General features: G+C 50.0%; 1 protein-coding gene across 5 annotated transcripts in view; it reads left to right on the top strand.

Moving 5' to 3' along the window:
• The window catches only part of PKNOX2 (PBX/knotted 1 homeobox 2), a 101,346-nt gene continuing 82,200 nt past the window's right edge, over window positions 1–19,146 (top strand). For 4 of the 5 annotated variants that reach the window (XM_087763369.1, XM_087763373.1, XM_087763372.1 and 1 more), the window contains exon 1: window positions 1–95. The gene's annotated coding sequence lies outside the window, so the exon portion shown is untranslated. The remainder of the gene's footprint in view (window positions 96–19,146) is intronic. The other variant, XM_087763370.1, reaches the window with a different exon arrangement.

Below are 19,146 nucleotides of genomic sequence, written 5' to 3'. Positions count from 1 at the left end.
GCGTGGCGGCGGCGGCGCGGCGGGGCCGGGCGGGCGGCGAGAGCGGCGGCCGCGCTGTCAGGGCCGGTGTCGGTGTGATGAAGATTGGCGGGCAGGTAGGCTGTCACTCACCGGCGGGCCGCCGCGCGGGGGCGGGCGGAGCCGCGCCGAGCGCCGCGGACAAAGCGGCCCGGCCGGCGGGGCACGTGTGGCGGCGGCGGCGGCGGGGACCCCCCCCACCCCCTCATCCCCTCCGGTGCGGGAAGTAACTTGCCGTTCCGCACCGCCTCCCCTCCCGCTGCGGGGCCGGGGGGAGCGCGGGGCCTCGGTTGCAGCGTGTCCCCGGTGTCCGGTTCCCCCCCCCCCCCCCCCCCCCCCCCCCGGGCTGACCTCCACCGGCCGCCGTTTGCTCCCGCCGTTGCGGTTCTCTGCGGTGACCCCCCCCCCCCTCCGGCCGGATGCGATGGTTTCGGGGGGCTGCAGTGATCCGGGGGGGGGGGGTTGCAACAGCCCCCCGCCCCCCCCCCAGCCGGTTGCCGTGATCCCGGGGGGGGGGTTTGCAGACCCCCCCCGGCCGCTTGCAATGATCCCGGGGGGGCGGGGATCGCAATGATCCCGGGGCTTTGCAGACACCCCCCCCCCCCCCCCCGCCCCCTCCGGCCGCTTGCAATGATCCCGGGGGGTTGCATTGCTCCCAGAGGGCTGCAGACCCCCCGCAGCCGGTTGCAATGCCCTGGGACTGCTTGCAGACCCCTCAGTCGGTTGCAATGCCCCCCCCGCCGGGAGAGGGTGTTGCAGCCCCCCAAGCTAGTTGCAATACCCTCGGACTTGCTGCAGATGCCCCGACCGGTTGCAATGCCCCCCCCCCGGGGAGGGGGGGTTGCAACACCCCCAGCCGATTGCAATGCCTTCTGCAGACCCTCGGCCGGTTGCAATACCCTCGGACTTGCTGCAGACCCCCCAGCCGGTTGCAGTACCCCCTAGGAGGTTGCAAACCCCTCAACCGATTGCAATGCTCCCCGGGCGGGTTGCAACCCCCCCAGCCGGTTGCAATGCCCTTTGCAGACCCCCGACCAGTTGCAATGCCCCCCGGGGGGACTTGCAACCCTCCAAGCCGCTTGCAATGCCCTCTGCAGACCCCCGACCAGTTGCAATGCCCCCCGGGGGGGTTGCAACCCCCCCCCCCCCCCCCCCCCCCGAGCCCCTTGCAATACCCTCTGCAGACCCCCGACCGGTTGCAACCCCCTGCAATGGTTGCAATGCCCTCCGGGGGGTTTGCAGCCCCCTTACCCGTTTGCAGTGCCCCCCCAGGGGTTGCAACCCTCCCCCCCCCCCAAACCGGTTGCAGCCCCCTGCAAGCTCATTGCATTTTGCAGCTGCAAAGTTACCCGCCGTGCAAACGGGGCTGGGGGGGAGAGGACGCAGGGGGCGGGTGGGGGGGGGGGGGGGTCGCTTTGCCCGCACCCTCCCAGCTTTCCCAGGCACCCCTGAACCTCGGGGTGCCCCCCCCCACCCCAGCACCCACAGAGCACCCACCGTGGGGGGGGGGACGACACCCGCCGCCTCGCAGGGCCCCACGCGGGCTCGACGCCAGCGCCGAAACGCGGCCCTCGCCGGCGTGCCGCAGCCCGCCGCTTCTCCCGGGGTAACCCCCCCCGCGCACCCCTCTCCCCCCAGTGCACCCAGTTCTCCCAGTACCCCCCATTCCCCCCAGTACACCCCATTTGGGCGCTCCGTCCCCCCAGCGCATCCCTCGACGCCCGCAAGGTTGGATAAACACTAAAACCCCCCATTTTTGGGGGGGGGGGGGGGGGCTTTTTACAATAACGATCAGTATTTTAAATTATTATTATTTATTTTTAATTTTATAGCGTATTTACGTCCGTAGGAGGGCGGCTCCGCCGGCGGCATCGCGCAGCTCGGGAAGTTTTGCCGAGGGATCTGTGTGTCGTCCCCCCCCCCCCTCTCCCCTTCATCCCGCTCCTCGCCGGGCGTCGAAGCTCAACTTAAGGCTCTGGCTCCGGCTCTTTGTTTGGGCTCTTCCCGGTTTTTCTCGCTCCCAAGGATCTTTTTCCCACTATCTCGCCTCCCGCCGGATAACGGGAAACCCTAAACCCGGCGGGATATTTTCAAACTCCCAGCCGGAGAGATTAGATTAAGGGAAAGGGGGGGGGGGGTGGATTATTTTTGGCCGGGATGTGGGGGCAGCTGTCCTCTGAGGAGAAAATAAGAGGGGAAACGGCTTAATTTGGGTTTTTTAGCTTTATTTTACCTTGAAATCCTAAAAAATGTGCGAGCGGGGCGGGGGGAAGCGGCGCGTGGCTCGGTAGACCCGGCTTCGGCGAAACTTCGGGGCGGCGCGCCTTCGAAAGTGCTGACTCGGCGGCTTTGGCGTCTTCCCGCCCTGGAAAAAGGGGGGGTGTCCCCTGCAAAAATCCCCCCAAAACCTTTGGGATCTGATGGTTTTGGGGGGTTGTTTTCAGCCCTGGGTGGATGGGGAGAGGGATTTGGGGGAATTAAGGGGATTTTGGGTGATTCGGGTTGAAAAATAACGCCTTTTTTTGAGGGGGGGGTGAAGCCGTAGGGAGCAGGCGGACGACGGCAGCGGGATTCCCCCGTATTTTATTTTAATTTTTCCCCCCCTCCCTCTTATTTTATTGAACTCCCCGCGCCGAGAGTCCTCATTAGGGGCAAGAGTTAATTGCTCGCGGCTAATTACGGCAGAGGTTAATGGGGGGCTGGCGGCGGCGGGCGGCCAAGGGGCTGCTGCGCTCCTCAGCGTCCCAAAATCGGGGGGTTTAGGGCAATTTGCAGCCCTGACCCCCCAAAAACCAGCACTGGGGGGTCCTATAACCCCTTTATTTTGATATTTTTGATATATATTTTTTCATATATATCACATTTTTTATATTTATAATGTTAAATACCCCTCTGATATCACAGCGGGGGGAAAAATAGGGGATAAAAGTGATGCTCAGCGTCCGCGCCGGGCTCACAGGGGGTTTTTCCCTTCTCCCTCCAAAAATTTGGGGACGAAGAGGGAAAGAAAATCTCCTTTTCTGAGGAAATCGCTGGGGTTTTTTAAGGAAATTGCCTTTTTTTTAAGGAAATTGCTTTTTTTTTTAGGGAAATCGCCTTCTTTTTAGGGAAATCGCCTTTTTTTTAAGAGAAATCACCTTTTTTTTTCAAGGCAATGGCCTTTTTTTTTAAAGGAAATCACCTTTTTTTAAGGAAATTTCCTTGTTTTTTAAGGAAATTTCCTTGTTTTTTAAGGAAATCACCTTTTTTTTTAAGGAAATTGCTTTTTTTTAGGGAAATCACGTTTTTTTAAGGAAATCACCTTCATTTTTAAGGAAATCGCCTTTTTTTCGTAAGGAAATCACCTTTTTTTTAAGGAAATCGCCTTTTTTTCGTAAGGAAATCGCCTTTTTTTTAGGGAAATGTCCCTTTTAAAACGGAAAGATCTCTTTTTTTAAGGAAATCACCTTTTTTTTAAAGGGAAATCACCTTTTTTAGGGAAATGTCCCTTTTTTAAGGAACTCTATGCTTTTTTTAAGGAAATCACCTTTTTTTTAAAGGAAATTCCTTTTTTTTTAAGGAAATTCCTTTTTTCTTAAGGAAATTCATTTTTTTTTCTTAAGGAAATCCCTTTTTTTTAAGGATTTTTTTTTTCAGGAAATCTTTCTTAAAGGAAATCTCCCTTTTTTTAAGGAAATCTCCTTTTTTTTTAAGCCAGCGCAGAAAGTTGCGTCGGGAGGGGAAGGTTTTATCCCACGGGAGCACCAGGGAACCACCTTTTTTCCCGACTCATGGATCAAACAAATCCCTGCGACGCAGCAGCTTCGGATTTCGGGTGATTTTTGCTTTTCCGGTGAACCTTTGAATGACTTCAGATTCTTGTCGCCTCGCAGAAATGCAGAATTTGAACCAGGAGCCGCGTTTTCCTCAAGTCGAAAGGAAACTTTTGCCACGATTAGGGATAAATTAGGGAAAATTTCACATCCCCGACCCCGGAAAAAGCAGGACCGAGAATCAATATCTTCTTTTTTTCAGGTCGCGGGTACCCCCGGCGCGTCTCGGCATCCCATCCCCGATTATTCCCCATCCTTTCACTCCGGAATGTGGAAAAATGGGTTTTTTTTGGGATGTTAGGAGGATAATTTGCTGGATCCAGGCAATTCTTGGTTGAATTTAATATCCCACGCGCCGTCAAATAACTCGATGCCCAAATAGTTTTCACCGCCGCAGCAGAGGGTGTTATCAAATGCCCGCTAATTAGCAAAAAAATGAATTATTTCCCGGCGTCATTAGTCGGATCGTTAAGATGCCGGCTCAAAATAATAATCTGGAGGGATGGGAATTAATCCTCGATTAAATTTAGACCCGGTTTTGTCCCCCTCCCCCTGCCTCCAGCCTTGCAAGGAGCGAGGTGATGCTCCAGGTAATCCCGATGGGAAAACCAACCCCTCCGGAGCGGGATGGAGCTGCGATCCCATCGGGATGAGGTCGCTTTTGCCCAGCTGTGATATGCAGCTGTATAAATAACGATGAGAATTTGGCTTCGCCTCATCCCCCCCGATTATATCTTTATTTTTTTGGCCGCCCCTCTTCCGAAAGGGAAAATAAACCCTCGTAAGTCCCCACCTCAGTTTAAATCACCGTTTATTAAATATTTGCGAGCTTCTGGTGTATGATTTTGGGTTTTTTTATCTTTTTGAAGAGGCCAAAAAGGGCTTTTTTGGGGGTCAGGGCTCCAGCGGGATGCCCGGTGCGGCTAACGCGCTGCAGATGGCGGAGGAGCCAGGGGTGGGATCGGGAAGGGGGGCTTGGGAAGAGGAGCCGGCTTAGCTGCAACCCCGCTTTAGGCGCCGTTTCAACTAGAAATCGTTTTCCGTCCCCCTCAAAGTGGTATTTAATCTTTTATTTATTTTTTAAATTTAATTTTTTATTTAAATTTTCACTTTTCATTTATTTATTTATTTATTTATTTATTTATTTATTTATTTATTTATTATTATTGATTTATTTATTATTTATTCATTTATTTTTACTTTTTTTTTTGAGATTTTTACTTTATTTTCATAGAATCGCAGAATCATTTCGCTTGGAAAAGACCTTTAAGATCAGCCAGTCCAACTGCCAAGTCCCCTACTAAACCGTGTCCCTAAGCACCCCGTCTGCACGTTTACTCTGAATTAATTTTCATTTTATTTTTCATTTCATTTTTCTTTTTCTTTTATTTTTCATTTTATTTTTCTTTTATTTTTCTTTTTATTTTTCTTTTATTTTTCATTGTATTTTTCTTTTAGATTTTGTTTTATTTTTCACCTTATTTTTCTTTTAGTTTTTCTTTTATTTTTCATTTTATTTTTATTTTAGTTTTTGTTTTATTTTTCTTTTATTTTTCATTTTATTTTTTTATTTATTTTTCTTTCATTTTTTCTTTTATTTTTAATTTGTCAATTTTATTTTTTATTTTTCTTTTTCTTTTCTTTTTCTTTTCTTTTTTCTTTTTATTTTATTTTTCATTTTATTTTTCTTTTTCTTTTATTTTTCTTTTATTTTTTCTTTTATTTTTCTTTTATTTTTTCTTTTATTTTTTCTTTTCTTTTTCTTTTCTTTTTCTTTTTTTACTTTCCTTTTATTTTTCTTTTCTTTTTTCTTTTCATATTTTATTTTATTTTTCATTTTCATTCCATTTTTACTTGTCTTTTATTTCTACTCCATTTTTATTTTCTTCGTATTTCATTTTCCCCTTCACTTCTTATTTTCTCTTCGATCCTTTTTATTCTAGCCTTTATTTCTTTCTCCATATTTAATTGCATTTCCCCTTCTGTGCTTCGACTTTCAGCATCCCGTGCCGTCCGACCCGTCCCATCCCGCATCCGCCAGCTATAATCCAAGCAGGAAAACCCCAAATATCCAGGTAGCCCCACCGAAAAACCAGAAAAATTCAATTTAAGGCTGCGATGCTCCCCCAAAAACCAGATTATTTCCCCCAATAATGTTCTGTATGGAGCTTTCGACTTTAATAAGGTGTTGCAAAACCGATGAAAAAAGGTATAATTAAAACCACATTTTTTTTTTCTGCTCGGTTTTCCTTTCCCCCGCCTTTCGGATTCGGTTTGGAGCTTGAACCCCCCCTGGAATTCTTCCTTGGTGGGAAAAGCTGCCTCCCCCCCCTCCCCCATTTCCCCCCCTTTCCCCCCTTTTCTCCACTTTTTTCCCCCTTTTCTCCACTTTTTTCCCCCTTTTTCTCCACTTTTTTCCCCCTTTTTCTCCCTTTTCCCCCCTTTTTCTCACTTTTTCCCCTTTTCTCACTTTTTTCCCCTTTTTCTCCCTTTTTCCCCTTTTTCTCCCTTTTTTCCTTTTTCCTTTTTTCTTCTTTTCCTTTCTTTTCCCTTTTTTCTGTTTTCCTGTTTCCTCTTTTTTTCCTTTTTTTCCTTTTTCCCTTTTCCCCCTTTTCCCTTTTTCTTTTTCCCTTTTCCCCTTTTTCCCTTCTTTTCCCCTTTTCCTCTTTTTCCCTGTTTCCCTTTTCCTCTTTTCCCTTTTCCTTTTTCCCTTTTCCCCTTTTTCCCTTTTCCCCTTTTTCCCTTTTTCCCTTCTTTTCCCCTTTTCCTCTTTTCCCCTTTTCCCGTTCTTTTTCCCTTTCCGCCTTTTCCCCCTTTTCCCTTTTCCCTTTTTTCCCTTTTTTCCCTTTTTCCCTTCTTTTCCCCTTTCCCCTTTCCCCTTTTCCCCTTTTCCTCTTTCCCCTTTCCCCTTTCCCCTTTTCCCCTTTCCCCTTTCCCCTTTTTCCCTTTCCCCTTTTCCCTTTTTCCCCTTTTCCCTTTTCCCCTTTTCCCTTTTCCCCTTTTTCCCTCCTTCCCCTCCTTCCCCTCTTTCCCCTTTTTTGCCTTTCCCCCTTTTTTCCCTTGCCCCCTTTTTTGCCTTCTTCCTCCTTTTTTTTCCTTCTTCCTTTCTTTTTGACCTCTTCCTTTTTGGCTTTTGCTTTCTTTTTCTTTTTTCTTTCTTTTTCCTTCCCCCCCCCCCCCTTTCAAATCCTTTGGGGGTTGCTTTTTTCCACGATTTTTGTCTTTTTTCCTGTCTTCTTCCTTTTTTACCGCCTTTTCGGCTGGGCCAAACACGGCTCCTCCACTCCCCCCTCCCACCCTCCCAAAAAGAACTCTCCTAAACCAAGCAACGAGTCAAAACTTTTCCAAATCATTAAAAAAAAAAAAAAAAAAGGGGGGAATATTTCATTTTAGCCGTTTCATTTCCCATTATCTGATCCGTGGCGCGGTCTTCCTCGGATTCTTTGGCGGAGGCAGGACTGGTCCTCCGCAGATAGATCACTTCTAGGTGCGTCGGAAGGCGCTTTATAGCTTTATAAAGCCCTTAAAAAGGTTTTTTTAAACACTACTTGAAGCTTCTAAAGCAAGTTTTAGAAGAGCAATTACAAGCTCCCTTATCCCCGAGCAAATTCCCACTGCGACGGTGGACGTAAACCGCTTTCGACATTTTTAATGCTCCCGAGCAATAAATTTAAAAGGGAATTTATTGTTCCGAGCTGCTAATTTCGCCGTCCGTACGCCGCCGCCTGTTGCCGGTGGCGATGCCGGGGACGGCCGGGATGCGGTTTGGTGATTTTGGTGCCTATCCCAGAAAAAAAAAGACCTTTATCTACTTGATTTTTCTGGTTCCCCCCCCCCCTTTTCTCTTTTTCCCCCCATTTTCTCTTTTTCCCCCCATTTTCTCTTCCCCCCCCATTTTCCAGCATCTTTCCACTGCCTTTTTCCAAAGGGAAGCCCCCCCGGCGAGCGAGGTCGATGAGCCGAACCCTCTCCGGGTCTTATATTTTATTAGCCCCTCGATCAGCTTGTAATAAATAATTATAAAATCTCGGCTCGGAGATGGTGGGCGAGGGTTTCCCCTCCGGAGCATCCCGCATCCCGCGCTCTCCATCCCTCCCTTCGCATCCTGCATCCTTATGCCTCACCCAATTTAGATAAAATTATTAAAAAAACCACCTCAAATCTGGATGTTGAGTGCGTTAACTTCGCTGGAGGAGTTTAAAAAAATAAAAAAAATCATGTTTTATTATTATTTATTATCTCAATCCCAAGAAAATCCCATTTATAGGAAGTGCCCGGAAAGGTCTTTTAATGCATTTACGTGCAGAAATTGGTTTCTTTATATCTCGGTGCCGCATCCAACACCTCTTAACTCCGGCAATTAATTAATTGCCATAAAAAAAAACCATTAAGTGGGGCATTTTTGTCCGGTGCGGCCACCCCTTTGTTTCTGGAGTGCGTTTTAACCTTTAAAAATAGCGTTTTAAATGCATTTTGGAAGTCGTTTGCTAGGTGGAAATGGGCCTTTTTGGCAAATATTTAGCCCGCAAAGGCTACTTGGTTTTAAGCAAATGTAAATCGGGGCGCTTTGTCAGCGTGACGACAACGAATAAGCTTAATAAATAAGTAATAAATAATAATAAATAATTAATAAATATGACTGATAAAAAGAATAATAAGAAAAATACCAAATAATAAACGGGCTTGGAGGGTTATTTTTCCTAGAAGGATGCGGCGTGTAATAAGATGGGTAAAATGAAGCAGGATTAAGAGGCAGCCTTCTAGGCAGAGGCTTAACTGAATTTAGTCTGGCTCAAATTTAGTCCGGCTCAAATTTAGTCCTGACTTTATTTCCCGCTGCCTGGATTTAAATGGCGCGGGTGGGTTTTCAAGCTGATGGTGAACGGCGGGACGAGGACCCTGCTTTATTTACGCTCTTAAATAAATGAATTTAAGGAAAAGACTGATTTATTTTATATTCCAGGTGCTGCGCAGCTTCCTTCCCCATCCGTCGCTTTTCCTGGGATGGGAGCTGGGAAATCCTTGGATGGCGGCCGCCTTCCCTTCTCCCCTTCGTTAGCGGGATCGTTTGCAGCCCGGTCCCGCTGGATTCGGGGTTCTGCTCGCTCCCCGGGGCGCGGGAAGGATGAAGCTTCATCTGATAACTCCCATGCTCCTAATGAGCCGATAATTAAAATCCCTATCAGCGCTGGCAAGCCGGCCCCGCCGCGGCTCTCCCCGTCTTTCCGCCTCGCTCCGGGGATGCTGGTGCAGATTTAGGGATGCTGGTGCAATTTTTAGGGATGCTGGTGCAATTTTAGGGATGCTGGTGCAATTTTTGGGAATGCTGGTGCAATTTTTAGGGCTGCTGGTGCAATTTGATGGATGCTGAAGTGATTTTGGTGATGCTGCTGCAGTTTTAGGGCTGCTGGTGCAATTTGATGGATGCTGAAGTGATTTTGGTGATGCTGCTGCAGTTTTAGGGCTGCTGGTGCAATTTTTGGGGATGCTGGTGCAATTTTAGGGATGCTGGTGCAATTTTTGGGAATGCTGGTGCAATTTTTAGGGATGCTGGTACACTTTTAGGGATGCTGGTGCAATTTTAGGGATGCTGGTGCAATTTTTAGGGATGCTGGTGCAATTTTAGGGATGCTGGTGCAATTTGATGGATGCTGAAGTGATTTTGGTGATGCTGCTGCAGTTTTAGGGCTGCTGGTGCAATTTTAGGGTTGCTGGTGCAATTTTTGGATTCTGGTGCAATTTTAGGGATGCTGGTACAATTTTTCGGGATGCTGGTGCAATTTGATGGATGCTGGTGCAATTTTTAGGGATGCTGGTGAATTTTAGGGATGCTGGTGGAATTTTTAGGGATGCTGGTGCAATTTTTGGGGATGCTGGTGCAATTTTAGGGCTGCTGGTGCAATTTTTCGGGATGCTGGTGCAATTTTAGGGATGCTGGTGCAATTTTTAGGGATGCTGGTGTAATTTTTGGATGCTGGTGCAATTTTAGGGATGCTGGTGCAATTTTTGGGGATGCTGGTGCAGTTTTTAGCGATGCTGGTGCAGTTTTTAGCGATGCTGGTGCAATTTTTCGGGATACTGGTACAATTTTAGTGATGCTGGTGCAATTTTAGGGGTGCTAGTGCAATTTTTGGGGATGCTGGTGCAATTTTTGGGGATGCTGGTGCAATTTTAGGGATGCTGGTGCATTTTTTAGGGATGCTGGTGCAATTTCAGGGATGCTGGTGCAGTTTTTAGGGCTGCTGGTGCAATTTTTGGGGATGCTGGTGCAATTTTAGGGATGCTGGTGCAGTTTTTAGGGATGCTGGTGCAATTTTAGGGATGCTGGTGTGCTTTTAGGGATGCCGGTGCAGTTTTAGTGATGCCGGTACAATTTTTGGGGATGCTGGTGCAATTTTAGGGATGCGCTTGCAATTTTGGGGATGCCGGTGCGACTTTAGGGATGCTCGTCCACTTTTAACAATGCTGGTGCAATTTTAGGGATGTTTGTCTACTTTTAGTGATGCTCGTCCAATTTTTGGGCTGATGGTGTGATTTTAGGGATGCTGGTGCAATTTTAGGGATGCTGGTGCCATTTTAGGGCTGCTGGTGCAGTTTTAGGGATGCTCAGGCGATTTTGGGGATGCTGGTGCAATTCTAGGGGTGCTGGTGCAATTTTTGGGGGTGCTGGTCCGATTTTAGGGCTGCTGGTGCAATTTTCGGGATGCTCTTCCAGCTTTTGGATGCGACTCCTCCCGAACCGCTCCCAATCACAGGCATAATCCCCATTCCCACTTTTCCCCCCATGCAAACCTGATCCCCCCCCAATCCCGCCTTCGCACCCGATGCTTTTTATTAAGTCCCTTTTCACTCTTTTGGAGCATTTCAGCGTTTTCTCTTCATCCTGGGAGCCACCTCTTGCCATTGGGGAGCTTCTCCTTCTATTTAACGTAACCTTTTCCATTTTAATATCGCCCTACGCCGCGCTAAATCTATTCCTCCTTCTTTAAACAACCTCCAAAAACATAGTTGTTTTTTTTTCCTCTTCCTCCCCATTTAAAATTACCATCCCAAAGAACATAGCTGAAGGACCCGGTGAGAATATTTATGCTAAAAACACCAAATAAAGCAATTTAGTAGCATCTTTAACAGCAGAGCACCTGGAAAGTGGCCAAGGTTATCTCAAGGTAGAGACGTCGGGGGGTTTTATTTTCCCTGCAACCGTTTATGTTGGGATTTGGCTCGACGGGGGGAAAGCCAGAGAAATTCCCGGCGTTGTTATCCCAGCGGGAATTACCGGGAGCTTTTTCACCCCAAATTAATTGCGCTCGGAGAGGGGCTCGGTGCGTAAGCGCTATCGCACTCCTGTGATGAGCTGAGAAGGGCTCAGGGGTTTTTGTTCTTTTTTCCCCCCCTCCCCGTTCTTTAATGGTTAATCGCCAGGTTGTGATGGAAGCCGGCACCGAAAGCGGCTAAAATGCACCCGAATCGGCATCCTGTCCTCCAGTTCGGGCACGCTGAGCGTAAATCTGGGGAGCGATGGGGCTGGGACCCCCCCAAGGCAGGATTTGCAAAAACCCCTTTGCAAGACCCCTTTTGCAAAGCCCCCTTAGCAAAACCCGCTGTGCGAAGCCCCCTTTGCAGAACCTGCTTTGCAAAACCCCCTTAGCAAAGCTCCCTTTGCAAAACCCGCTTTGCAAAGCCCCTCTTAGCAAGACCCCCTTGGCAAAACCCCCTTTGCAAAACCCCCTGGGCAAAACCCGCTTTGCAAAACCCCCTGGGCAAAACCCGCTTTGCAGAACTGCACTGTGAAGACCTGTTTGCAAAGCCCCCTGAGCAAAGACCCCCTTAGCAAAACCCCTTTTACAAAGACCCCTTTGCAAATCCCTCTTAGGAAAACCCTCTTGGCAAAACCAACTTTGCAAAGCCCCTTTAGGAATCCTTGCTTTGCGAAGCCCCCTTTGCAAAAACCCCTTAGCAAACCCCCTTAGCAAGAACCCCCTTAGCAAGACCCCCTTAGCAAGACCCCCTTAGCAAAGATCCCCTTAGCAAAGACCCCTTTACCAAACCTGCCTTGCGAAGGCCCCTTTGCAAAACTCCCTTAGCAAGACCCCCTTGTCAACCCCCCCCTTAGCAAGGCCCCCTTAGCAAAGACCCCCTTAGCAAAGACCCCCTTAGCAAGAACCCCCTGAGCAAGACCCACTTAGCAAGATCCACTTTGTGAAGCCCCCTTAGCAGAGACCCCCTCAGCAAAGCCCCCCTTAGCAAGACCCCCTTAGCAAAGCCCCCTTAGCAAGAACCCCCTTAGCAAACCCCCTTAGCAAACCCCCCTTAGCAAGCCCCCTTAGCAAAGCCCCCTTAGCAAAGCCCCCTTAGCAAGACCCCCCGTAGCAGAGACCCCTTAGCAAAGCCCCCTTAGCAAGAACCCCCTTAGCAAAGACCCCCTTAGCAAAGACCCCCTTAGCAAGAACCCCCTGAGCAAGACCCACTTAGCAAGATCCACTTTGTGAAGCCCCCTTAGCAAAGACTCCTTAGCAAGACCCCCTCACCAAACGCCCCCTCAGCAAGAACCCCCTGAGCAAACCCCCTTAGCAAACCCCCCTTAGCAAACCCCCTTAGCAACCCCCCTTAGCAAACCCCCTTAGCAAGAACCCCTTAGCAAGACCCCCTTAGCAAGAACCCCTTTAGCAACCCCCGTAGCAAGCCCCCCTTAGCAACCCCCCCGTAGCAAGCCCCCCTTAGCAAACCCCCTTAGCACCCCCCCCTTAGCAAGAACCCGCTTACCAAGACCCCCTTAGCAAGAACCCCTTTAGCACAGACCCCCTTAGCAAAGCCCCTTAGCAAGCCCCCCTTAGCAAGACCCCCTTCGCCCCCCATCCACCCCAGGTCCCACCGGGGCGGGGGCTCTTTTCCCACCCGCTGGCATCGCTTCGGAGCCGGGGAGGGGGGGACCCCTGGCCCCTCTCCAGCGCCCGGCCGGGGCACGCAGCACCCTTCAGCCAAGCAGACAGAATTCAACCCTTTGTTTCCTCTTCGCCGGCTCGACTTTGCGAGGCCGGAGCCGCTCAACAAGCCCCTCTTTGTGCTAATTTAATTAATCGCCGGGGCCGAGGGCAGCGGGGATGAGACGCGCCGGCTATAAATACCCGCTTTTTTTTGGGAGGGGATGCGCGGTGGCGTTCAGCCTGGTGGCGATTGAACCTAAATCGAATTAAATTTGCTTTCGTCCTAATTGACTCGTGATAAAACCCCCTATTGATCGATGGATTTCGCATAGAAAATCCTGGGTTGATTGGTTTATAATTGAAAATTATCGATGGATTGATTTATAATAGGAAATCGTCACGCGGAGCGAGCGCTGGGCGCGCGTCGCCTTCCCCATCGCGGCGTCGGGGGGAGGAAAATCATCGTCGCGTCCTCCCGTCAGCAAGCTGCCAGCCGGTCAGATACTATAAAAATAACTTTTCCGACGTGAGTTAAACCTCCCAGCGCGCCGTACGCTGGCGATTTCCAGGGAAAAAAACCGCCGCTCGGATACGCGGGCGCGCTCCCGGCGCGCTTCCAGCGAGCGTTCGAGCGCGCGAGGGTCACGGATGCTCGGATTCCTGGCAAAATCCTTGCCCTGGGGCTGGTTGGTTTGGTCCTACCGCGAGTTGCAAACTTTGCATCCCGTTTGGAAGCGAGGAAAATAAAGAACGCGGGGGTGAAGTCCCCGGAGCTGCAGAAACAGAGGCGAAAATAACTTCAGGACTTGCCGCCGAGCGAGTTTTAGTTGCAAAAAGTGACGTTTCTCTCCCGTGAGCGATGCAAGCAATTTTTCCGGCTGAGAAAAGCTAATTTTCAATCACGAGATTGAAATTTTAGTGACATTCTTTTAATGTCTAATATAATACATAGAAGATGAAATTATTTTCATGTAGAATAAGCAGCTTCAGGGAATGGGAGGATGGGGATAATCCTAAATTCGAGATTTTTGGCCCTAAACAGCAAAAATCCCCGTCGGGTTCATTGCGGGCGGCAAATAAGAAAAAAATAAGCAGCGAACAATAATTTTCCCACCAATTTTTGCCATTTTGGCACATGGCGCATCACCTCTTGGGTAAGAAAACCCTGAACGCGTGGCCGGCAGGGACCGATCGTGTCCGGAGAGCGAAGCCTTTTATTTATTAATTTATTTTGAATTTCCGTGGGGAAAAGTCCCCAAATCGGGGGTAAAAATCCCCTGAATCGGGGGTAAAAATCCCCCAAATCCCTCTGTGAGCCCAACCTCCCGATCTCCGCAGCACCTTTGAGTCCGGCGTACTTTCAATTAACGCGATTTCCAAGTATTTGCTGAAATCCAAAGCGCTTTTGACCCTTGGCGTGCCTTCATTCTCCTTCTTATAAATAACCTAAAATAAGAAAAATCCATAATATAAATTATTTGGGCGTCCGCGTTATTATATTTAATGTTTATATTTCTATTCCCTTTAAGACGGGGGAGCGGTTGCCCGTTTATTTTAGGGCTGCTGGCTCGTTGTCACATGAAACCGAGGGAAATTGTTGGGGAAACGATATCTCCTCTTAAAATAGCGGCTCTACGGCGCGGCCCCGCGATCGCGCGGCGAGGCCGGATCCTGCGACGGCGGTGGCGTAGCGCGGCCGCTCCGGCGCGGCCCTTGGTTATATCCCGGGTTTTATTTAGTTGAACGGCCGCTCGCTCCTCGTTTGGCTTTCGGGAGGGATGAAAACGCCTTCTGCCCGCGATCCCGGTTGAGTTTTCCGTCTGGATAGCTTGAATCCTTGCAGGAAAAATCTGGGAATTGGGTGTATCCGTGCTCAGTGCTTGTTTTTCCCTCTGTGCGCAGGGAGCTGGAGCATCCCTGAGCATCCTCGGTCCAGCCCGGTCCAGCTCCATCATCCCCATCCGCCTCCGGCTCCGCGTGGCTCCTCAACAGCGGGAGCATTTTTAAACAATTTTTGGCATTTTTAGGAGGGAAAATTAGGATTTTCCCATAGGAAAAAGCTCTGGAGCCTCTGGGGGGGGGGGGGGGTTGGCATCATCAGAGGGGAGCCGTCCCGTAGCCGGAGCTGGGGATCACAGCCTGGTTTTGGGATGCTGTCAGAGCGAGCATCCTTGCATTACCAGTATGATTTGGGGCATTAATAAAAACCCACTGGTTTTTAGTGGGTTTTTTGGCTCTGGGGGGGTGTAGCCTGATGAAAACACCTTCTGCCCGCGATCCCGGAGAGCGAAGCCTTTTATTTATTAATTTATTTTGAATTTCCGTGGGGAAAAGTCCCCAAATCGGGGGTAAAAATCCCCTGAATCGGGGGTAAAAATCCCCCAAATCCAAAAAATATGCGTTTTCCCGTCGCATATTTTAGATTTTTAAAAGCGCTGGTGATGTCCGCCGGGTTGTCGCGGCTGTATTTACACAGCTTCATATAAATACTCCCCGTCCGCTTTTAATCCCGGTTTTCCTGGAATTAAGGGCTTTGCTCGCACCCAAACTTTTCCGGGCAAAAGTTTTTCATGCCTTTTTTTTTTGTGTTTTAATCCAAAGGGAAAATTCGTCCTCCTCCCCATCCTGGGGATATTTGTACGCTTGGTTTTTCATCCCAAGGTGAGCAAAAATCCTGAAATAATTAAATTTTTACTGGGATGAAGCAGGGCTGGGGAAAAGGTTGGTTGGGAGATCCTGAAAATAGGGATTGGGAATCCCTGGGCGGTGTGGCCGCGGTGCTGCCGGCTTGCTGGGGATGCTGGTGTTTAGAGGCTTAGGGGGTTTTTTCCCCGCCATGTGGCAGGGGAATTGTTGAGTTTTCCTTTCTCAAGGGGGAAAAAAACAAGGAAAAGAAAATTGGGGAAAAATAGAAACAAGAAAATTGGAAGAAAGAAAAGAAGAAGAAAAAATGGAAAAATGAAAAATGGCAATTGAAAAATGAAAAAAGTACAAAGGAAATTGGGAAGAAAGAAAAAAAAATAACAAGAAAAAAGGCAACGGATAATTAATAATAATAAAAACAAGACAATAAAAAGAGACTTCCCCCCAGCTTCGGACGTACCCCCAGCAAGGTATTTCCCAGCGGTGCTCCCCTCCGGCCGCCTCCGAGCTGCGCTTCCAGAGGCCGGAGCAGCAGAAAGGCGCCGGGCTCCCGCGGGACGCTGCCGCCTCTTCCCCCCTCGCCTCCCGCGGGAGTTTATCCCTCCCTCCTCCTCCTTGCCCGCCGCCTTCCCAGACGGTGGAAGGATGCTCTCACTCTCTCCGCTCCCCTCCCAAAATATTCCCGCTCCGGAGGGCGGCGGGGGCTCGGGCATCGCCGTAAGCGACCCCCGTATAGAGCAAAACCCCCTCGGTATTACATTATTCTATTAGAGTTTCAAAGCTGGTATTAAGTGGACATGATTTCTTCCCACGGACCATTAATTTTGGTTTATTGCTGGCCTGATGGCCATTACCCTTTTTTTTTTTTTCCCCGCCAGCGCCTTCCCCCATTAGGTTTCTACAATTAGCAAAATACGAGCCGTTAACGCAGCGCGGGGGCCGCGGATGAGATTTCGGGATGCTCCGATGCCAGCGAGGCGTCCCGGGAGCTGGCTGGGTACCACCCGCAAGGACGTGCATCGCGTGCTCCTCTCGGGATTTTGCAAAGCACCCCAAAATGCCCGCGGTTGAGGGATGGATGCAGCCGGCAGCCGGCATCCTGACCCGCGCCGTGCTCGCCTGCGGAGGGTTTAGGTCCGAGGCAGGAGTGGACGTCGCCTCCGTAGCGTCTTTTTGCGTCCCAGATCAGCAAAGATGCTCGCGGGGCACCCTAATTAGCAAAGATCCACGCAGGGCACCCAAATGAAAGACCTCAGCAGGGCACCCAAATTCGCAAAGGCCGTGGGATGGTACCTGAATCAGCAAAGACCCTTGCAGGGCACCCTAATTAGCAAAGATGCTCAGAGGGCACCCAAACTAAGGACCCCAGCAAGGCACCCGAATCAGCAAAGATCCTTGCAGGGCACCCAAATTAGCAACGACCCTCGTGTGGCACCTAAATCGGCAAAGATCATGGGATGGTACCCAAATTAGCAAAGGTGCAGGGCACGCAGATCAGCAAAGATCCTTGCAGGGCACCCAAACGAATGACCTAAGCAGGGCACCCAAATTAGCAAAGATCTTTGCGGGGCACCCTAATCAAAACCCCTTGCAGGGCACCCAAATTAGCAAAGATCTTTGCGGGGCACCCTAATCAAAACCCCTTGCAGGGCACCCTAATTAGCAAAGATGCTTGCAAGGCACCCAAGTGAAAGACCCCAACAGGGCACCCTAATTAGCAAAGACCCCAACAGGGCGCCCTAATTAGCAAAGACCCTAGTGTGGCACCTAAATTAGCGAAGACCGTGGGATGGTACCCAGATGAGCAAAGGCGCTCGCAGAGCACCCAAATTAAAGACCCCAGCCGGGCACCCAAATTCACAAAAGATCCTTGTAGGGCACCCAAATTAGCAAAGATGCTCGCAGGGCACCCAAATCGAAGACCCCTAGAGAGCACCCAAATTAGCAATGGTCCTTGTAGGACACCCTAATTCGCAAAGACCATGGGATGGTACCCAAATGAGCAAAGACGCTTGCAGAGCACCCAAATGAAAGACGCGAGCAGGGCACCCAAATTAGCAAAGGTCCTTGTAGGGCACCCAAATCAGAAAAGACCCTGGTGTGGCACACACAAAGACCATAGGAAGGTACCCAGACCAGCAAAGATGCTCCAAATGAACGGGCACCCACATGAAAGGCCCCAGGAAGGCACCCAAATTAGCAAAGACCCCAGCGGTGCATCCAAATCAGCAAGGACCGTGGTTCCCCAGGCACCGCTGCAGGCGTGGGGAGGAGCGGCCGGGAGCTGCCCGGTGGCAAAGGGCCTGGGGGTGGTGGTCAACAGCCACCTGAACATGAGCCAGCAGTGTGCCCAGGTGGCCAAGAGGGCCAGTGGCATCCTGGCTTGTGTCAGGAATGGTGTGGCCAGCAGGAGCAGGGCAGGGATCGTCCCCCTGTGCTGGGCACTGGGGAGGCCGCCCCTCGAATGCTGTGCTCAGCGCTGGGCCCCTCACCCCAAGGCGGCCATGGAGGGGCTGGAGCGTGGCCAGAGCAGGGCAGCGAGGCTGGGGCAGGGGCTGGAGCCCAAGGCTGGGGAGGAGCGGCTGGGGGAGCTGGGGGGGCTCAGCCTGGAGAAGAGGAGGCAGAGGGGAGCCCTCATCGCTCTCTGCAACTGCCTGAAAGGAGGCTGGAGCCGGGGGGGGTCGGTCTCTTCTCCCAAGGAACAAGCGATGGGACGAGAGGGAACGGCCTCAAGTCCCACCAAGGGAGGTTTAGGTTGGATATGAGGAAAAGCTTCACCGAAACGGTGGTCAGGCCCTGGCCCAGGCTGCCCAGGGCAGTGGTTGAGTCCCCATCCCTGGAGGGATTTCAGAGCCGGGGAGATGTGGTGCTGAGGGACATGGTTCAGTGGTGGCCTTGGCAGCGCTGGGTTATCGGTTGGACCTGGTGATCTTCAAGGGCTTTCCCAACCTTAACGATTCCATGATTCTCTGGGAGGATACCCAGATCAGCCAAGGTCCACGCAGGGCACCTAAATGAAAGACCCTAACAAGGCACCCAATGATCCTTGTAGAGCACCCTAATTAGCAAAGACCCTTGCAGGGCACCCTCATTAGCAACGACCCTGGTGTGGCACCTAAATCGGCAAAGACCGTGGGATGGCACCCAAATGAGCAGAGATCCTTGCAGGGCACCCTAATCAGCAAAGCCCTCGGTGTAGCACCCAAATTCGCAAATGGGATGGCACCCAAAGCAGCAAAGAGGCTCGCAGAGCACCCACATGAAAGACCTCAGCAGAGCACCCAACTGAAGGACCTCAGCAGGGCACCCAAATTAGCAGAGACCCTTGCGGGGCACCCAAAAGCAAGGCGAAAGCAAGGCGAGGAAGAAGGGAGAGGATGCTCCGAGCGCGTCCCGCCAGCATCTTGCTCCGGGATGGGATGCGGAGCCCGGAGCGTCACCTCCTGGGGTTGGGTACCACCTAGATTTTTGCTTCCTCTCCATCGTCCCTAATGAAAAGTCAAATAAAAATGGAAAAAAATGAAATAAAAAATGGAAAAAATGAAATAAAAAATGGAAAAAATGAAATAAAAAATGGAAAAGTGAAATAAAAAATGGAAAAAGGAAATAAAAAATGGAAAAAAGGAAATAAAAAATGGAAAAAAGGAAATAAAAGATGGAAAAAAATGAAAGAAAAGATGGAAAAAATGAAGTGAAAATGGAAAAATGAAATAAAAAATGGAAAAAACGAAATAAGAAATGGAAAAAAT

The sequence above is a fragment of the Nipponia nippon genome, unplaced genomic scaffold (assembly GCF_047370975.1).
Source record: "Nipponia nippon isolate SJK-2023a ecotype South Korea unplaced genomic scaffold, ASM4737097v1 scaffold_28, whole genome shotgun sequence".
NCBI lineage: Eukaryota > Metazoa > Chordata > Aves > Pelecaniformes > Threskiornithidae > Nipponia > Nipponia nippon.
The sequence above is the reverse complement of the archived record's forward strand: the minus strand, read 5'-3'. Positions and strand labels throughout refer to the sequence as shown.